Raw genomic sequence first — 22,119 nt, forward strand, 5'->3', positions numbered from 1 at the left:
TACATCTCCCATCCCATACTCATAAGTATCACTTTTTACTTTCAACTCTCTCTTCATCCCTGGATTCTATATGTAAGAGAAAGCAAGCAATACTTTAAGTTATCCTACAAAAGTTCCTGGTGAGACCTGATTGCTGAAGACTCTTTATGTTTGAGTCTTAGAACATGGAGAAATCAAGTTGGTCCAACAACTGACACGGAAGCTTTATGACCACTGGCTGGCTTTTGTAATGCTGGAAATGTGATATACCCGATTTGAGGAGAGGAGGAGTCATCAGTCACACCAGGAAATGAACTGTAACTACAATAATGGCCAGGCAGGTAAGCTGGGCATCTGCTGCAAACGTGGCCTGAGTGTTTTGGGAGAAACCAATCCCTCTCCCTCTCTCTTTATCTCTCTGTCCTTCTTCCCACCTTTCTAGCTGAATTAAAACCTGCCCCATAAGAGGTACTCTGCAAATGGTTCACAGTATTAAACCAATTCCTAAACTTTAAGACCTAAAGACTTCTCATCATGCATATAGGTTGTCATATCTCTCAATTCTCATCAGAGAAACTTGTTTTTATAATTATTGTAATTAACACAGAGACTCAAAACAAGTCAATGAAGAAAATAACCAGTGTGGAATGCGCAGCCCTGAATGGGACATCAAGTCTAAGAAGATTTTAAGAGTCAGATGAGGTAGATGACTACAGTGAAGTGGGGTTTGCTATACAACAGCACACATGCACAGATGACTCAGCAGCAGTCATTGCATGCACAGGACCTGCCCATGATCAAGCCATACAACATCCAGCATGCAGGGGCTAGTGGGGAGGAAATCCCCCTGGGCTGAGCAGCTATTGGCATTCCGTGGCTGCCGGGTGTGGAAGAGTCATCTTTCTCTTCTCTTTTCCCTTTAGAAATGCAACCTCCGAGAGAGCATCTATGCTCCAGTAAACAGCCCTATACCCGATCACATACTGGCAACATTAAGTGGACTCATTGTGATTTAAACAAAACAAAACAAAACAAAACAAAACAAAACAAAACAAAACAAAACAAAACATCCCAGAGATTCAGAGATGCAGTAAACAGGGCAAAAAGCTGGGTAGAAGAGAATAGGAGTTTGACTTGATCAAAAGCATTGTATGAATGTATTATACAAAGTTCTAAAATAATAAAAGTTATTTTTAATTGTATATCAAGGAGGTGTGTGGCCTGACACATGTGTAGAGGTTAGAAGACAGTTGTGCCCATGAAGGCCAGAAGGATGAGATCATCCTGGATCTAGAGTTGAAGGTGGTTGTGAACCACTCAACACGGACACAAACTCAGGTTCTCTTCAAGAGCAGTAAGCGCTTTATAGCTCTGAACCATCTTTCTGGTTCCAGTGACCTTTTTTTTGGACTCAATTTTAATTCGGGTCGTTTTCTTTCTTTGGTCAATTTAGGCAAAGATTTGTTAATTTTGCCTATGCTTTCAAGGAAATAACCGTGCTTCATTATTTCTTTGCAGCATTTTAAGGCTTTTCATTGAATGACATCAGGGTCTTTTTTCCTTCTTGTCATGAATGATGGGTGTGGCTTCCCCTTCCCTTGCTTTTCTGAAATCAGTCTTAATTTATTTATGTGAAAGCTCTATAATTTTTAAAATGAAAACATTCATGCCTATAAGGTTTTAGAACTGTTTTTTTGACTCCCAAATATTCTGTAACTTTCCCCCATTTTTCTCCTATTTTAGGAATGAAAAACATCCCCAAATATTTAATAGTACATCACTTAACCTCCATGGATTTTTCACAGTTTCTAAAATGTTCTCTTCCTATTGATTTATCATTTCACTCTATTACCATTTGATAAATAAAAATTATTTTGACATACTGTTATATTTGTTAAGGCTTGTTTTATGGTCTTAAAATGTAGTCCATTAGGATAAAGTTCCATGGGCTGTTAAGATGAATGTGTGTTCTGCAGCTGTTGGACAGAACATCCCTTAGTGCTTGTGAGGTTCATTTGATCTGTGCTAGGGTTGACCACAGAAGAGCCTTTGCTGAGATTTGTTTGGATAGCTATTGGCGGAAGTTGGGTTTTAAAATCATTCAATATTATTGCGTCTGGAACTGTCTGTCCTTCTGTGTCCAGTAGCATTTGTTCAGGCAGCCTGGGTATATCAGTGTTCAGCGTATATGGATTTACATTCGTATTTTCTTAATAGTTCAATAAATTTAACTCTCATTTCTTCCTCATTCTGAAGTGATCATTGGGTTGATGTCTGAGTGTCTTATGATTCATTTACTAATGAATCACATGACTGAAATTCATCTCTATTATTAAACTTAGTAAAATCTTTCATCACTTTCTCATGGTATTGTGTATATTTTTTAGAGTTTTATATTAACTGTTCAGAACATGATACACTTATATTCTTTATGATTTAATTTGGTAAGTAGTGCCTATCCCTTTAATCTATTTTTCTATTTATTTAATATGTTATAAATTATAATAGCTAGTTTTTTCTATAATGTTACAGATATACAGACTTACTCTTGTGAAAGACTCTTGACACTGTATTTTGCATTTTCATGATCTAGGCATCTATATAGACATTCATGTCAGTGGAGTTCTGGATATTAAAAACGTTGACAAAAATGGAAATCATAAGAGTGCTACATCTTTTGGCTAGAAACAAAGATATGCAAAATGTAGTTTTAGCCAGCTAACGTATTCAAGTTCCAGTGAGTAGCTATTACAATGTCTTACTGCTCTCAGGAAAATTGGCTGATTGTTTAAGTCACAGTAGGGCTTATCATTATGGAAGCTGGTGTAAATATTTAGCTGAGAAATTACTTAGCATGAAGTGGTTCAGAACAGCATTTTGAGATGTTTAGCAAATGTAGCAGATGTTTAGTAAAGTTAATAGGATAGATTAATTACATTTGAACATATTTTCACTTACAAAAAGAGGCAAGATATGTTCATAACTTCTCAATCAAAGAAAGAAGCTGAATAAAATCAAAGGAGTTTTCTTTTTGAAGTATTATCTGAATCCCCTCGCCAGGAATGCCAAAGTGCATACAATGGCTATTAACCACTTTGACTAAAGTCTTATGTGGAAAGTATACTTTTAAGTTCCTTTGAAGTATACTTTAAGTGTTATGATTGTTGCATTATAATATGCTTCATAGGCCTGAAACATAAAATTAAGCAGCATCTGCATACATTTCAAAATGCTACTAGGGTCTTATTTTTCAAATATAATACATACTAAAAAAATTTTGAGAGCAGTTTATCTGTCAAAGTGAATAATTCTTATTATTAGTATGAAAACAAGAACAAATGTTCCTAAATTGCATGCATTGAAAAAATGAATTTTTTCTTCTAAGTTTACTTGGTTCATTTAAAAATTAGTTATTTTTTGATAGGTTTTATTCAAGACAAAGTGACTACATAAAAACATAAATGATATATAGTCCAATCACAAAAAATAGTTACATATTAATTATGAAAAGTAAAATAAAAATATATTAATGATTAAAGGAATCACTAGTTTATATTATATTCAAAAATTAGAATGACACACACAAAACTTTCTTAGAATATGTGCTCAAAATTAATTCTATGTTTATATCAAAAGTCTATGGTTTTATTATAAGTAGTTTTCAGTGAATACTAAAATGTCAGCGTCTCTAAAATGAAGAGCAGTATAGCCCCTTCCATAAATTAAAAAATTCTTATAAATGGCTTTCCTAGTAACAAGAACATGAGATCAGTTTTTTCATCTATGGCTTCTGGAACATTTCTTCTGAAATGTTAGTATGTGTTGTACATATTGGGTTATATTATCAGCTTCCGTAAGTTTCCTAACCGAATGACCAACTGTTTCCTACCATCAACCATGTAACAGACAGCAATCCTGTACACTGCTTAAGAAGGTAGCAATTCAAATAAGCCCCAGACGCTTCAGAAGCAACCAAGTGAGTGACAACCACTCCTGTGATTTCCGAGGTACATTTCCAAAGTGACCTCAGCTTCTATTTAGCTGAATTCAGAAAATACAACCTTTCATGCTATAGATTCTGAAATAGCTATTCTTAGTTGCTATTGATACATTTGATAAAACTTGGGATAATATAGTTTAACAACAACCTTGGCTTTGAATTTGAAAGTAGAGACATCTCCATTGCTCAGGAGCATCCCTCCAACACTGATATTTGTCTTACAGTATGGCTCTCTACTTGGATGTGGTATATATATCCTCAATTCCCTATCTGTGTGGACATTATCCAGCAATGCATCCTGAGTCTGTTAGGTATGAATGGATGAATGGGTATTCAGATTCTAATTCTTAAGATGAATCAAATGTTTGTATAGTAAGGATCAATGAGAACATTGGTTGCAATAGATACAGAAAATCCAACTTAGAAAATAATATAATTCACCTGTAAATCCCACTTGATGCCAAAATTATACAAACTGTTTTTTCTTCACATTGGGTAAGAATGAAAGTAAATACTAGTCTCTCACTTGAAGCTTGCTCTTCATTACAGGAAGAAATATAATGTGTATTCTTTTATTTGTTTTATATTGCTACAAATTTATTTTTAAAGTATTTACTTTTGAAAGATAGGTGTCTTCGAGTTTTGCTGCTGTGAACAGACACCATGACCAAGGCAAATCTTATAAAAACAACATTTAATTGGGGCTGGCTTACAGGTTCAGAGGTTCAGTCCATTATCATCAAGGTGGGAGCATGGCAGCATCCCGGCAGTCATGGCTCAGGAAGAGCTGAGGAGAGTTCTAAGTCTTCATCCAAAGGCTGCTAGTGGAAGACTGACTTCCAGGCAACTGGGGTGAGAGTCTTAAGCCCACACCCACAGTGACACACCTACTCCAACCAGGTCACACCTATTCCAACAAGGCCATACCTCCAAATGGTGCCACTCCCTGGTCCAATAATATACAAACCATCACAATAGGATAACACAAAGGAATTAAAGTATCTCTACAAATTAAGAAACAGAACCTATGAAGTTATTTAAAATACCTGTCTGTAGAGCTGGGGTGGTAGCTCAGTTGATAAAATATTTGCTTTGCAAACATGAGGACAGAAGTTCTACCTCCAGCACCCACATAAAGACCAGGTATTATAGCCTGTTTTTAGAATTATCTTAATTAAATTGATTAAAATGGAACCTGTCCCTAGGCATGGTGTCACACACCTATAATTATGTTACACAGAAGTGGAAGACAAAAGTATTGTGAATTCATGAACAAAGCAAGACCCTCTCTCAAGCAAATAGTTATCCTGTTCCTCCTAATTTTCTTAATTACCCTATTCTGAATACTAGAATCTCAGGACTGGGAAGTTAGAGAATAGGATCCTGGGAGCACTCAGCAAGTTATCATAGCCCTGGGAGAGACTTCAGCCCAAAACACAAGTTGGATGGATCCCAAGGAATGACACTTAAGGTTGATACCTGGTCTTCATACACATGCATACATTTATGTATCTATCTCCATACACATACTTATGCCATAGGCCAATGGATCTACATATAAATAAATAAATAAATAAATAAATAAATAAATAAATAAATAAATTTAAATACTAAACATAGCTTTGCATTGGTAATAACTTTTTAATTCATTTTTACTTATTTATTGCAAACATATTGTTATGGTGGTAAATTTACCTTTTTGACTATTCAATCTTTAAAGACTAATTTTATTATTTAATTTGTACTTAATGGTGCCAGGACCATAGAAATGTGTTTTACAGATTGAATCAATCCATATAATAAAGCATGCCACAGAGACAAATGCCAAGGTGGCTTCCTAAGAGTTACCTCTTCATTCACAAGATCCCCAAGAACTCTGTGAATTTACACTATACGGTAAATTTTGATAATTTTTGTACTCATAAGAAAACTGGTCATATTGTTTATGGTTTTGGCTTTTTGTGGTGCTAAGTAAGGAAATGTGTAAAAGCAGTTTTTATCCTGAGAAAAAAAAGCCTGTTCCTTGATAATGTTACTGTGACAAATGAATCCAGGAGCCAACTAAGAACCAACATTGTTATTGGTGGAAATTATATTTCAGATCAACAGGCAAATACTTATGGACAGATATTTCTTTGAACTTTGCCCTTTAAAAACAAGTGTCAAGCTACCCAGCTATGTAACTGCATCTGTTTTCCAGGCTGAGAGATGAAGGCTGTGCCTCTCTAATCCCAATGATGAGATTGATCATAGTGTGTCTCACAGAGGCCCCAGGATATCTGGAGCCACGTGTCAGCTTACTAGGACAGTTGCATGGGTCGGGTGCACTCTCCAAAGAACCACACTGCAAAGCCATCAACGCCACCTAATTTTCAATTTACAAAACCCTAGGAAGTTGGCATGAGAGTAAATTATAATTCATGTTTTCATAATATCTCGATGAAGCAATGTAATCAAAAAGTTATTTTCATGCTTTTGAAAAGCAAGCAGTGTGTCTAGTGTATACATCAAGAAGACTTGAGAGTCACTACACTCGGAGGTCAAGAAAATACAGAGCATCACAAGCAAGTCCACAATACCAAGGAAGAGGAAATCAAGCATAGCTTGTAGAGACTCTCCTTGAATCATGTAGACCTTTTTCTCCAAACTTTCTTTCCCCAGCTTACTCCATCATCCCAGCCTGAAACACCAGTAGGCAGTCCCTGGGAACCTACCAGCCACACTAGGCAGGATGCAGAAGGCTAGCTGACATTCCTGACCTCTTGTCCCTCTCCTCCCCAGTTTTATACCCAGCTCTGTAGCAAACCACCCAACTCAGTCTCCCCACCCCTCCCACATCTCCAGTGATCTTCCCCTCCAAACGTTCTGCCTCCAACTCATTGCTTTATCCCACCTCTGAACCTCAGTAGGCATTCACTGGGAATCAGCCAGGCAAGCCTGCAAGAGTAATAGGTAGGGCAGCAAAGCAAGTAGGCATGCTTCAAATCTTCACTTACTCTGCTAACCTCCATATCCAACCTCCCAGTCCCATCCCCAGTTCTGTAGCAGACTACCTGTACCCTCTAGTCATTCTGTGACGCCATTCCCAGGGGACTAAGCAGATACTGATGAAATTCCCTGCTTTCCTCTCTCCTATTGGCCTCTTCAGGGCCCCACCCAGTCCATCTCCAATGCTAAGAATCAGTTCCCAATGCCTAGAAAATCATTTTACCAGTAACCCTTAGTAATCACACCTAACAGGATCCCAGAAGAATTTACTACCAGGAAATTCATAGCCACCATATTCTAAGTGCCAGAGAGGGCAACAGAAACTAAGAAACAAAACAGCCAGCCAATAATGACAAGACACACATTTGTACCTAGAATTATAATCTTCTAAAATCTAGAATTCTAGATGTCAGTCTAGAAAGACAATCAATAGCATCCAGGACAATATATATCTACAATAGAGCCTCCCAAATATACCACTATAGACTCTGAGAATTAAAATATAGTTGAAGCCCAAGACAAAGACCTGAAAGAGCCTCTATAAATATGACAGAAATCCTTAAAGAGGAAATGGATAAATGCTTTAAAGGAATTGATAAAAACACAAACAGTGGAAGGAAATGATTAAAAAGTTCAAGAGCTGAAAGCAGAAATAGAAACAAATAAAACACAAACTGAAGGAGATCTGGAAATAAACTCACAGGTGCATCAGATTCAATGCTCATCAACAAACTGGGGAGATGGAAGAGATAATTTCAGACACTAATGACATGACAGAAAAAGTGGATAAATAAGTCAAAGGAAATGTTCATCTAAAACCTCCCTAGTATGAAATAGCCAGGAAATCTGGAACTCTATGAAAAGACAGAAATCTAAGAATAATGGGAATAAAGGAAGAAGAAGAAACCCATGCCAAAGACACAAAATATTTTCAGTAAATTCACAGAAGACAAGTTTCCTGGTCTCAACAAGAGTATACCTATCAAGGTAGAAGAAGCATATAGAACATTAAATAGACCAAACTAGGAAAGAATGTTTCCTCATCACATAATAAATAATCAAACCACTAAATGCATGGGAAAAGAAAGAATAAAAGCTCCACAGGAAAAAGGTCAAGTAACACATAAAGGAAGCCCTTTTACAATAACACATGACTTCTCAGTGGGGACTCTGAAAGCAAGAAGGGCCTGGACATGGTTTCTACAGACTCTAGAAGACCGCAGGTACCAGCCCAGATTACTAAACCCAGAGAAACTTTTAGTCACAATAGATGGAGAAAATAAGACATCCTGGGATAAAACCGAATTTAAGCAATATCTATCTACAAATCCAGCCCTACAGAAGGTGCGACAAAACAAAACAAAACAAAACAAAACAAAAACAAAAACAAAAACAAAAAAAACCAAAAAAACCAAAAAAAAACCCCTCCAACTTGAAGTAATTAACCACATCCAAGAAAACACAAAGATTAAATAATCCCAAACCAGAAAATCAAAAGAGGGGAACCAATACACCACAACAGCAAAATGACAGGAATCAATAAACACTGCTCACAGATGTAACTCAATACCAGTGGTCTCAATTCCCCAATAAAGAGATGCAGACTAACAGGATTAACAGTATGGATGCATAAACAGGATAGATACATCCTTTTACTGTATCCATGTCAAAAACCCTAATATGAAAAACAGACATCACTTAAGGTTAAAAAAATGGTGAGGATATTCCAAGCAAAAGGACTTAAGAAGTAAGATGGTATAGCCATTTTAATACATAACAAAATAGATTTCAAACCAAAACCAATCAAAAGATATGTAGAAAGACAATACATGGTCACCAAAGAAAAAATTCTAAGAAAACATTGCAAGTCTTAACATCTATGTGCCAAACACAAAAGCACCCAACTTCATAAAATATACACTGTTACAGCTTAAATAACATATTGATCCTCACACACTGATATAGGGAGACTTCAGAACCTGACTCCTATCAATAGACAGATCATTCCAACAATAACTAAACCAGAGAGATGTTGGATCTAATTGGCATCATAAGTCACAGGGCACTAAGGGACATCCACTGAACATTTCACCCAAACATAAAATAATAACTTCTTTTCAGCACTGTATGGAACTTTCTCCAAACTGAGCATATACGCAGACCCATTGTATGGCATAGCAGGTGTAAGAAAATTGACATAACACTTTGCATCCTATCAGACCACCATGGATTAAAGCTGGATATCATCATCAACAAACGGAATCAACAGGAGCTTACAAGATTACAGAAACTGAAGCAAACTCACGGATGACTGAAATAAATGTGCCAAGACACTACCAATGAAAGTAGTGATTCTCTAGAATTGAGTGAGAATGAATATACGACATTTGATTGTAGGACACATGAAGGCAGTTCTAAAAGGCAAATTCATAGCACTAGTGCATATATAAAGAAATTGGAGCCATTTTGTACTTGTAACTTAACAGCAAACCTGGAAGCTCTAGAACGAATGTGAGAAATCACATCCTAAAGGAATAGATGATAAAAAACAAAATATACAAACTTAGGTCTGAAATCAATAAAATAGAAACAAAATCCACAAACCAATAAAAAAGCCCATGAAACGAAGAGGTGATTCTTTGAGAATATTAGTAAGACTAACACACCCCTTATCCAAATTAACTAAATTAACTACAAAGAGGAGAAAGAATATTCAAATTAACAAAATTAGAGAAAAATGGGGGATATAAAAACAGATAATGAGAAAATCCCTAGAATCATAAGGACAGGCTTTAATACCTATACTCCATCAATTGAAAAATCTAAAAGAAGGGGGTAATTTTCTCCATATATACTACTTACCAAAGTTAAATCAAGATAAGATAAGAAATTTAAACAAAATTATAACCCCCAGTGAAATAGAAGTCATCATTAAAATTCTCTAAACCAATAAAAGCCCAGAGCCAAATGGTTTTAAAGCATAGAATTCTACCAGATTTTCAAAGAAGAGTTAATGATAACACTCCTCAAATCATTCCTCAAAATAGAAACAGAAGGAACATTGCCCAATTTGTTTTACAAGCCCACAGTTACCATGATAACTAAACCACATAATGACCTAACAAAGAAAGAGGTTTATAGACCATTTTCCCTTATGAATAGAGATGTAAAAATTGTTAGTACAATACTTCCAATCAGAATCTAAGAACACATCAATATTATCATCCCCCCCATCACCAGGTAAGCCTCATGCCAGAGATTCAGGGATAGATCAAGAGCTTAAATTGGAAAATATGGATTAATATCTACTGTATGAATAACAATCCAAGAGAACAAACTCATATGATCTCATTTTTTAAAAAAAGAGAGAAGGTGTGTGATAAAATCTAACTTCTCTTCATGATAAAAATCTAATCCTCTTCATGATTAAAGTCGTGGAGTGGAGAGATTAGAGATCCAAGGGACACACCTCAACATCATAAAGGCAGTTTACAGCAAGTACATAGCCAACATCAAATTAAGTGAAGAGAAACTCAAAGGAATTAGCACAAGAAAGGTTGGCCACTCTCTCTATTCCTATTCAACACAGTACTTGAAGACTACTGAAGGAGATCAAGGGGATACAAACTGGAAATGTAACTTCTCTGCAGATGAGACAATAGTATAAATAAGTGACCCTAAAAATTCCACCAGGGAAATCCTACCTCTGATAAACACTCAGGAAAGTAGCTGGATACAGAATTAACTCACAAAAATCAGTATGCCCTCCTAGATATAACTGAAAAAAAATGGACCGAGAAAGAAATCAGAGAACAACACCTTTCACAATAGCCTTAAATGATATAAAGTATCTTGGGGTAACTCTAACCAAACAAGTGAAAGACTTTATGATAAAAATTTCAAATCATTGAACAACAAAATTGAAGAAGATATCAGATGGTGGAAAGATCTCCTATACTTATGGATTAATACAGTAAAAATGGATATCTTACCAAAAGCAATCTACAGATTCAATGCAATCCACATCAAAATTACAATACAGTTCTTCACATAGCTTGGCAAGACAGTTTTCAGCTCCATACAGAAACACAAAAAACCCAGGATAGCTAAAAACAATCCTAAGTAATAGAAGAGAACCGATATTATCATCCCTGACCTCAAATAGTATTACGGAAGTATAGTAATAAAAACAGGATGGTATTGCCAGAAAAACAGATATGCTGATCAATAGAATTGAATGGAAGGCACAGGCATAAATTCACACAGCTATGAATATCCAATTTTTGATAAAGAGGCCAGAAATACACACTGAAAAATTGCATCTTCAACAAATGGTGTTTGTCACACTGGGATAGCAGCTTATAGAAAAATCCATATAGCTCTATACTTATGTCTGTTGTGGACAGCCCTGGTGCTGTTTGCATTTTGATGCTAATTCTGCTTCCCCAAGAGGAGTTGCCTGGGATGAGTAGTGAATCATGTACTCTGGACTTCATGTGACCCTTCTAGTGAATAAAGAAACCAATCACTGGGCAAGTAGGCGGACTTCCTGGTCATATGCAGGGATGACAGAGGCAGGAGAAAGGAGAGGGTTTTTGGACAGGAAGGACAATGGAGCAAAAATGTGGATAACAGATATTTAAATTCTCAGCTACCGGTGGATTTAACTTAAACTGTCTTACTACTAGGATGCTAGTTGCTGCACCCAATGATTGTGTTGCCCTTTGATTCTACACTAAGATTGTGTAGTGTTTTCCTTCACGAGGCAACTTGACTGAGTTCCAGAGAAAAGGTACAATGGGTGGGCACCCCAGCCAGCCACTGGTATTCGGAAGTGTGCGGCTGGCATAGCAGTGACCCCGCAATGGGAACTTAGCGAGCTGGGTGGAGAGATTTTGGAGCTCTGAGAGTCTCCAGGAGATAAGACAAAGGCCCACCAGTGCCTTGCCGGCAATAGTGTGGATTGATTTTTTTCGTATTTCATACTACATATGTGCTGCAGAAACTCAACATCAAATGGATCCAAGACCTCAACATAAAACCAAATACACTGAACTTGACCAACTTGAGCTCATTGACCAAAGAAAAGACTTGCGGAAACTGGAAATCTTCTGCTCAGCAAAGGACATCATTTGCTAAAGTGGCCATATACTGAATGGGAAAATGCATTACCAAATACATATCTCATAAAGGTATAATAGCCAAAATATATAAAGAACTCAGAAAACATACACATCAAGAAAAGAACTAACCCATTTAAAAATGGGTACAAATTTTTTTTTTTAGATAAATGTTACAAATATATTTTATGTGATAAAATACAAAGGTGAAAACCACAGGGCCTACACTACGTCTTTTTTTTTTTAATTAGGTATTTTCTTCATTTACATTTCCAGTGCTATCCCAAAAGTCCCCCATACCCTCCCCCACCCACTCCTCTACCCACCCACTCCCACTTCTTGGCCCTGGCATTCCCCTATACTGAAAGAGATAAACTCAAATCACTGAGAAACACTTAAATGCTCAACCACATTAGTTATTGGGGAAATGAAAATATTTTATTTATTTATTTATTTATTTATATAGGTTTTTTGAGGCAGAGTTTCTCTGTGTAGCCCTGGCTGTCCTGGAACTCACTCTGTAGACCAGGCTGGCCACGAACTCAGAAATCTGCCTGCCTCTGCCTCCCGAGTGCTGGGAATAAAGGCCTATGCCACCACGTCTGGCTCGAAATGAAAATCTTATCTTACACCAATCAGTATGACTAAGATCAACAAAGCACATGACAGCTCATGAAGGGAAGGCTGTAGGTAAGAGGGCTACTCATCCATTGCTGATATAAGTGCAAAGGTCTACAGCCTATAGGGATACCAGTGTTGCAGTTCCTTAGGAAGATAGCATGGCTTCAGCTTACTGCAAGAACACTTGCTCAACCATGGTCACTGCTCCTCTATTCATAATAGTCACAAATTGAAACAACTTTGTCTACTAACAGATGAGTAGATAAACAACTGTGGTATACTTACACAGTGTAATATTACTCAGTTGTTAAAAAGGAAATCATGAAATGTGCAGGCAAATGGATAGAACTAGAAAAACCTATCCTCAGGGAGGAACCCAGATAAATATAATACCTATTTGCTTATCTGTGGATGTTTGCTGTTGAGTAAATGATAACAAAGCTATAACCCATAGAACTACAGAGGGTAGGTATAGAGTAAGAGTGATGGCAGATAAGGCAGTTTTGGATGGATGGGCGTCTGGAACAGGAGGATCAAGAAGGAAGGCAGAGAGAGAGAAAAGTGGGATGAGGAATGGAATATGGAAAGAGACGACCCATTTGTAGGGTAGCATGGAAACCTAAAACAGTAGAAATTTAAATAAAAACACATATAAAGACAATCTTGATAAAACCACCAAAATTGAGGTAGATAGAGCCCCAACTTCTCACCTCTTGTTACAAATGTAACAGTAAGTATTTGAATTGGGTTACGTTTAATATTGCTATTGTATAGTATAGTTATTGGCCAAAGGGGTTCCATGAGAATCCCAAACAATGCAGGCTGTTGCCTATATGTTGCTCTCTACAAAATGGGAATGGAAAGTCCCCACTGCTGCAGATAGTGCCTACACAACTTCACTGAACATCAAGTCAACCTGGTGTCTACATAGAGCCTTCACCTCTAGATGCTAGCATCTTTGGTACAGGGTAGAACTCTGCATACTAACAATGAAGAATCCTAAACACCAACCCATCTGCAATTTTTTTGTTCTTAACCTAAGGCCTTAGTTACTTACTCCTTATAGGTTTGTGAGACGGAACCTATACCTGCCACTGAAAACGTGAGAATAAATAGCCAGGATCCTAGGGTAAAACCAAATATTACTGTTGCAAAACAAACAAATGTACAAATAAAATATAGCAGCAAAATGATTCCAAATGAAGTTCTGCTATACTCATGGGGCAGTCTCTTGCTCTGTGTCTTTAGAAAGGCTTCCTCCTACAGCAGATGGAACAAATACAGAGACCCTCAGCCAGACATCATGCAGAGAATGAGAGATCTTGAAAAACTCAGCCCTAAACAGAATGTTTCCATTCAATCCCTCCCAAAGTGCTCAGGGAATGAGGAGAAGGAATGATTGTCATTGTGTATAATTTATGGCTTCTAGTTTAGTGTTTTTACGAGATTCCTGATTGTTTGAATGAATAGGTTTCTTTATCTATATCTATTTCTTGTATCTTTTCTTGGGTTCTTTTCCTTGTTTGTTTTTTCCTATTCTGATGTATTAGTTTATTGTACTGACTGGTTTTGTGTGTCAACTTGAAACAAGCTGGAGTTATCATAGAGAAAGGAGCTTCAGTTGAGGAAATGCCTCCATGAGATCCAGCTGTAAGTCATTGTCTCAATTGTGATCAAGGATGGAGGGCCTAACCCATTGTGAAGTGGTTCTATCCCTGAGCTGGTAGTCCTGGGTTCTATAAGAAAGCAAGCTGAGCAAGCCAGGGGAAGCAAGCCAGTAAGTAACATCCCTCCATGGCCTCTGCATCAGCTCCTGCTTCCTGACCTGTTTGAGTTCCAGTCCTGACTTCCTTTGGTGATGAACAGCCATGTGGAAATGTAAGCTGAATAAACCCTTTCCTCCCCAACTTGCTTCTTGGTCATGATGTTTGTGCAGGAATAGGAACCCTGACTAAGACATTTATATTGTAATTATAATTTATATTATTGTATTATATTCTCTTAGAAGCCTGTTTTCTAGTGAGAGAAAGAAAGGGGGTAGATTCAGATGGGAGTGTAGGTGGGCAGGGACTGGGAGGAATCAAGATAGGGAATCTGTAATCAGGATATGAGAGGAAAAAATCTATTTTCAGTAAAAGGAAACAAACAAATAAACAAACAAACAGACTCTTCTTTGCACAGAACTAAAAAGACATGTCTTTGCATGATCTCTACACATTCAAACTATAAACTGGAAAGGGGAGAATGGACATTTAATTGAACAACTTTAAAAACTGTCAAAAATAGAATTATTTCCTTTTACTTATATATAAAGACACTTCCTAAATATGACCCTATGAATAAATTGTGATGATTAGCTCATACCTCAAATATGTCTAATATCAAAAGTATTGTATTTCTAATATATTCAACTTCTACTTTCAAAGAAACCCTTAGGATCTAAAAGGTATTTGGATATGCTTCACTTGAATGTGCTAAGGAAGGTTCGGGTCAGTGTTACCAGACTTAATAATGAGGGAACTCATGACATTCTTAATTCATGAAGTGTTAAGCCTTCTAGAATGTCATATTTGGAAGGGCACTGTAAAGTTGGATGATAGTCTACAACAAAAGGAATGAAAATTATCACCATGTCATAAAGGGAGAGGACAGAAAAGCATCAGAGGAAAAGCACTCAAGGATCAGCGCTGTTTAGAAGTTGAATGATTCTGCAATACAATTAGCAGTGGTTGGGGAGAGGGCAGAACAGCCCTTCCCTAGGTCTTGCTTGAAAAGAAATGCAATACAAAGGCCTGGTTATTGTTACACTCCATGTGCTCGCACTTTTCCATTTGTCCTGTTTGTAAGTGGCTGGCTTAGCTGCGTTTACATTTCTATGATAAAACAAAGTAACTTGTAACTGGTTAGAATCAATCACTAAAGGAAGACAGTGCAGGAGCTGAAGGCAAGAGCTGAAGCAGAGACCAGGAAGGAACACACTTACTGGCTTGCTTCCTGAGGCTTGTTCAGTTACGTTTCTTACACAGACAGCTCTTCTAAATCCTACTGCCCAGGGATGGTACTCACATCCACAGTGGTCTTGGTTCTTCCATATCAACTAACAATTAAGAAGTTGCCCAGAAATGCATGCCCCACAGATCAATCTGATGGAGGTGGTTCCTCAAAGGAGGGTTGTCCTTCCCAGGTCACTGTAGTTTGTTTCGAGTTGACAAAATCTAATGAGCACAACAGTTTAATCCTCTATTAGACTTTTCTCCTTTTTTTGCATTTATTTATTTGTTGAATATTTTCTTTATTTACATTTCAAATGTTATCCTCTTTCCTGGCACCTCCCTAGAAGCCCCCAATCCCATCCCCCCCCCCTGCTTCCAAGAGGGTGTTCCTAGTTCTATCCATTTGCCTAAGAATTTCATGAATTCATCATTTTTAATAGCTGAGTAGTACTCCATTGTGTAAATGTACCACATTTTTTGTATCCATTCCTCTGTTGAGGGGCATCTGGGTTCTTTCCAGCTTCTGGCTATTATAAATAAGGCTGCTATGAACATAGTGAAGCATGTGTCCTTCTTACCGGTTGGGACATCTTCTGGATATATGCCCAGGAGTGGTATTGTTGGATCCTCTGGTAGTACTATGTACAATTTTCTGAGGAACCACCAGACTGATTTCCAGAGTGGTTGTACAAGCTTGCAATCCCACCAGCAATGGAGGAGTGTTCCTCTTTCTCCACATCCTCGCCAGCATCTGCCTGGACTTTTCAAATACAGGTCTGGACAAAAGGAGGCCATAAAGATTGAAACTGTTTTGGATTGGCTACTTGAATATTCTTGATCCAGATATGCCCTTAATGACTTCATGTGCTAGGGTGGCTTGGTACACATAGGGGGCTTATCCTTCTCTGGGGGTTAGTGGGGGGTGGTTTGTGAAGGTGGGTTTGGGAGGAGAAGATGGGGGTGGGGTGGGGACTGTGATCAGGATGTAAAGTGAAGTAATAAATAAATTAATGAAAAATAAAGCAAAAAATGATACCTAATAAAGCACCCCCACTAGTTTTCTTCAAAGTAGACAGAATGAATCTCTAACTCTTACAGAGTCATGCCTGCCACTGATGTTCCTGGATTAATGTATTCAGTCAAGAAGAAAGTTCAGAACAGAAACATACAGAGAACATCCCACCGACTTTTAAGATGGGACTCGATCAATTTTGGGGTTTGTTCTATTGGTTGGATGTTGGGGTCTCCAGAAGCACTGACTGTTCATCAGCTACCTGCTTAGAATCCTGTCATCAGTACCTTTTATTAAATGCCATGTGAGATAAGCGGCAGAGTTTTAGTCTCGGCTTCCTTCGGTGAGCTTACATGCAAGCAGTTGATTATATAGCTCATGCAGGAAAACTGGTCAGCAACCAAGACCGTGCAGAAAGGAGGAATGGCATAGATAGAGGAGAGTGGGTCTTTCCACGTGCCGTTTCCATTTCTGCATGTCTTGTGAGGCGAATTGTAACTGTCCCTTTGACTTGTTCGGTATTTCCCCTGTGGTGCTAAGGATTGGTTGACCTCAAACTCCAATCCTCCTGCTGCAGCTTCTCAAGTGCTGGGATTGCTGGCATTCACCACCACATCTGGACAGACTCTTTTCTTAAAAAGGCTCCCTCCTCCCCCAGCAATGTGAAAGTTGCTTAGTATTTGGGATATCAGAGATTAACCCTCTCTCTGGACAAAGAGAAACCTTCCTTGCAGTCCGTTATAAAATACTTGGGTTCCCTAATTTTGGAGTTGGTTAACCTTGATAAATCCACAGCAAGTGGAGCACCCACTTGTGTGTGTAGTTGAAATGAAAGGGGCTGAGAAACTGCCAAGTTCACAGCGCTTAAATTAAGTAAGCATTCTCAATCATGCACGTGCGGTTCGCTCAGAGTTGGGAGTATCTCAGCTGCTTCAGTGCTTCACAAAGTGGTCGCTAACAGGCTAATTATCCCTCAGTAGAAGACTATGCCATACCTTTCATAGTTTTTGACACTGGTGATTCTTTTTGTTGAGTCTATAGTCAAGCCATTCCTTCCTTTATATAGAGAGTGATGAAGAGACATTTTAAATAAAATATATTATGAAAGGATAGATATTAGATCTAGTTAAAGAGTACTTGAACTGTTTTGCTGTTGCTGATTGTTTGATTGATTGATTTGGGGTGTGGTGTTGAGAATTGAACCTTGTTGTATTGGGAATTGAGCCTTATGCATGTTAGGCACATGCCTAATATTGAGTTAAATTTAACCCTGTCGCTAAGAAAATGAAAATTTCCAAAGACAATGGTGAAGGAGACTATAATAAAATTTTATAGTTACAAATGATACTTATAATCTGTTTTAACACCTACATGTTAATAAGTGACATATCAGAGGGACAAATGAATAAAAGAAATAGTATATTTCATGATAGTCTGTTCTTGACCATATGCACGTTGTTTCTTTAAACTTTTCCTCAAAAGATGACTATATTAACAGTTAGACATTTCTACGTGTCCTCACCCACCCCAGTTTGTTCTTTCTTTCTTTTTCTCTTTTTCCTTTTCTCTTTCTCTTTCTCTTTCTCTTTCTCTTTCTCTTTCTCTTTCTCTTTCTCTTTCTCTTTCTCTTTCTCTTTCTCTTTCTCTTGCTCTTGCTCTTGCTCTTGCTCTTTCTCTTTCTCTTTCTCTTTCTCTTTCTCTTTCTCTTTCTCTTTCTCTTTCTCTTTCTCTTTCTCTTTCTTTTCAAAGTTATGAAGTTTTCTGGGTGTTGATGGTGCCTGCTTTTACACTTAGTAGACAGAGGCAGGTGGATCTCTGTGAATTCAAGGCCAGCCTGGGCTTATTTCAGGACAGCCAGGGCTATACAGAGAAACCCTGTCTTAAACAATCAATCAATCAAACAAACAATATTGACAAAACCCCTAAAATATTAAAGTTTGTCTTTTACTCTTATTTTATATTTATGGGTATATATATGTCTGTACATCACATGTGTATATGTGGAGGCTAGAGAGGGTAGCAGATCCCCTGGGAATGGAGGTAAAAAGAGTTGTAAGCTGCCACATGGGTGCTGGGAACTGAATCTGGGTTCTCTGGAAGAACAGCTATGTTCTTAACTATGTTCAGAACCATCTGCACAGCCCCTACAAAGCACTGAAAAACCAAAAGTAAGCCCCAAAACATGTAAAAGCGTTTCTATAGATGTCCCCCAACAGCTAACAAGTGCTTTAAAAATTCCAATGTTGAGGTGGATTTTAAGAGAAATGTTATGTCATCCATCAAAAAGTATGTGAATAACCAAGATCAATATAACAAGAATTCAAAAGAATCTTAGATTGAATCACTTCTCATGTATATGTATACATATATGTATGTGTATATATATGTAGGTGTATATGTATGTATATGATGTATATGTATACTAGAGGTTTATGTGTACTTGGTTTTTTTTCCTATTTTTATTTACCTAAAACAAGCTGCCTATAGCTTTTTGGGGATTTTTTTTTTTAATTTTTAATATTTTTATTACATATTTTCCTCAATTACATTTCCAATGCTATCCCAAAAGTCCCCCATAGTGCCCCCCACTTCCCTACCCACCCATTCCCATTCTTTTGGCCCTGGCATTCCCCTATATTGGGGCATATAAAGTTTGCAAGTCCAATGGGCCTCTCTTTCCAGTGATGGCCGACTAGGCCATCTTTCGATACATATGCAGCTAGAGACAAGAGCTCCGGGGTTCTGGTTAGTACATCATGTTGTTCCAACAATAGGGTTGCAGATCCCTTTAGGTCCTTGGGTACTTTCTCTAGCTTCTCCATTGGGAGCCCTGTGATACATCCAATAGCTGACTGTGAACATCCACTCCTGTGTTTGCTAGGCCCCGGCATCGTCTCACAAGAGACAGCTATATTTGGGTCCTTTCAGCAAAATCTTGCTAGTGTATGCAATGGTGTCAGCGTTTAGAAGCTGATTATGGGATGGATCCCTGGATACGGCAGTCTCTAAATGGTCCATCCTTTCATCACAGCTACAAACTTTGTCTCTGTAACTCCTTCCCTGGGTGTTTTGTTCCCAATTCTAAGAAGGGGCACAGTGTCCACACTTTGGTCTTCATTCTTCTTGAGTTTCATGCGTTTAGCAAAATGTATCTTATATCTTAGGTATCCTAAGTTTTGGGCTAATATCCACTTATCAGTGAATACATATTGTGTGAGTTCTTTTGTGATTGTGTTACTTCACTCAAGATGATGCCCTCCAGGTCCATCCATTTGGCTAGGAATTTCATAAATTCATTCTTTTTAATAGCTGAGTAGTACTCCATTGTGTACAAGGAGTTGTGTTGTACAAGCTTGTGTTGTACAAGCTTGCAATCCCACCAACAATGGAGGAGTGTTCCTCTTTCTCCACATCCTCGCCAGCATCTGCTGTCACCTGAATTTTTGATCTTAGCCATTCTGACTGGTGTGAGATGGAATCTCAGGGTTGTTTTGATTTGCATTTCTCTGATGATTAAGGATGTTGAACATTTTTCAGGTGCTTCTCAGCCATTCGGTATTCCTCAGGTGATAATTCTTTGTTTAGCTCTGAGCCCCATTTTCTAATGGGATTATTTGATTTTCTGGAGTCCACCCTGTTGAGTTCTTTATATATATTGGATATTAGTCCCCTATCTGATTTAAGATAGGTAAAGATCCTTTACAACCACTCTGGAAATCAGTCTGGCGGTTCCTCAGAAAATTGGACATAGTACTACCGGAGGATCCCGCAATACCTCTCCTGGGCATATATCCAGAAGATGTCCCAACTGGTAAGAAGGACACATGCTCCACTATGTTCATAGCAGCCTTATTTATAATAGCCAGAAGCTGGAAAGAACCCAGATGCCCCTCAACAGAGGAATGGATACAAAAAATGTGGTACATTTAAACAATGGAGTACTACTCAGCTATTAAAAAGAATGAATTTATGAAATTCCTAGGCAAATGGTTGGACCTGGAGGGCATCATCCTGAGTGAGGTAACACAATCACAAAAGAACTCAAATGATATATACTCACTGATAAGTGGATATTAGCCCAGAAACTTAGTATAGCGAGATATAAGATACAATTTGCAAAACACATGAAACTGAAGAAGAATGAAGACCAAAGTGTGGACACTTTGCCCCTTCTTAGAATTGGAAACAATCACCCATGGAAGGAGTTACAGAGACAAAGTTTGGAGCTGAGACAAAAGGATGGACCATCCAGAGACTGCTATATCCAGGGATTCATCCCATAATTAGCCTCCAAAGGATTTGCATACACTAGCAAGCGTTTGCTGAAAGGACCCTGATATAGCTGTCTCTTGTGAGACTAGGCTGGGGCTTAGCAAACACATAAGTGGATGCTCACAGTCAGCTATTGGATGGATCACAGGGTCTCCAATGGAGGAGCTAGAGAAAGTACCCAAGGAGCTAAAGAGATCTGCAACCCTGTAGGTGCAACAACATTATGAACTAACCAGTACCCCGGAGCTCTTGACTCTAGCTGCATATGTATCAAAAGATGGCCTAGTCGGCCATCACAGGAAAGAGAGGCCCATTGGACACGCAAACTTTATATGCCCCAGTACAGGGGAATGTCAGGGCCAAAAAATGGGAATGGGTGGGTAGGGAAGTGGGGGGGAGGGTATGGGGGACTTTTGGGATAGCATTGGAAATGTAATTGAGGGAAATACGTAATAATAATAATAATAAAAAGAATACAATAAAAAGGGAATATGGTTCATTTTCTTCCCTCATACTCTAGTCTTAGATAAATCACATCACAATCAAGGAAATAGCAGTACATATAATAATATATGCTCTTCTCACTTAGACATGATGTTACTTCTTTTGTATATTATAATATCAACAAGAAGAGACACTTTAAACACAATAGTAGTTTGTTCTTTAAAATGACTTGGCATTAAGGATATAGTTTGCCACTTATCTGGATATGATATATTAGAAACAAGCTGATTCTGAAGAGTCTTCTCAATATGTTATGTTGTTAACTCATAAAATAAACTCTTATTTATTAGGGTATTCAGGACTCTTTCTCCTAAATGATATTTATTTTGCCTTAGTATTTGGCAATGATATGAGACATATCATCATTTCTGTTATAGTGGTGACCAGAGATGTTGAGGAAAACTGATTTAGTCACAGTTCTTAAACTAAGTGTTTAAAGATGTTTGTACCCATATGCATAATATATTGATATGGGGCTATTCTTTGTGGTTGGTAAAGTAATTATTCAAGAGAATTTCAGCTGGAATCGTGGTGCAATTGAAATTTGGACTAATAAAAGCAAAAGGACACAATTAATAGTTTGTTTGATACTTTGACATATGAAGTACTACATCTACTTTCTAAGAGATC

The 22,119-nt window shown here is 37.8% G+C and overlaps 1 protein-coding gene across 2 annotated transcripts in view; it reads right to left on the reverse strand.

The window, feature by feature from the left end:
• Positions 1-22,119, reverse strand: part of Col19a1 (collagen type XIX alpha 1 chain) — a 314,640-nt gene that overhangs the window by 149,875 nt on the left and 142,646 nt on the right. The window lies entirely within an intron of this gene.

The sequence above is a fragment of the Mus caroli genome, unplaced genomic scaffold (genome assembly GCF_978045245.1).
Source record: "Mus caroli unplaced genomic scaffold, Mus_caroli_1 scaffold_1, whole genome shotgun sequence".
Lineage (NCBI taxonomy): Eukaryota > Metazoa > Chordata > Mammalia > Rodentia > Muridae > Mus > Mus caroli.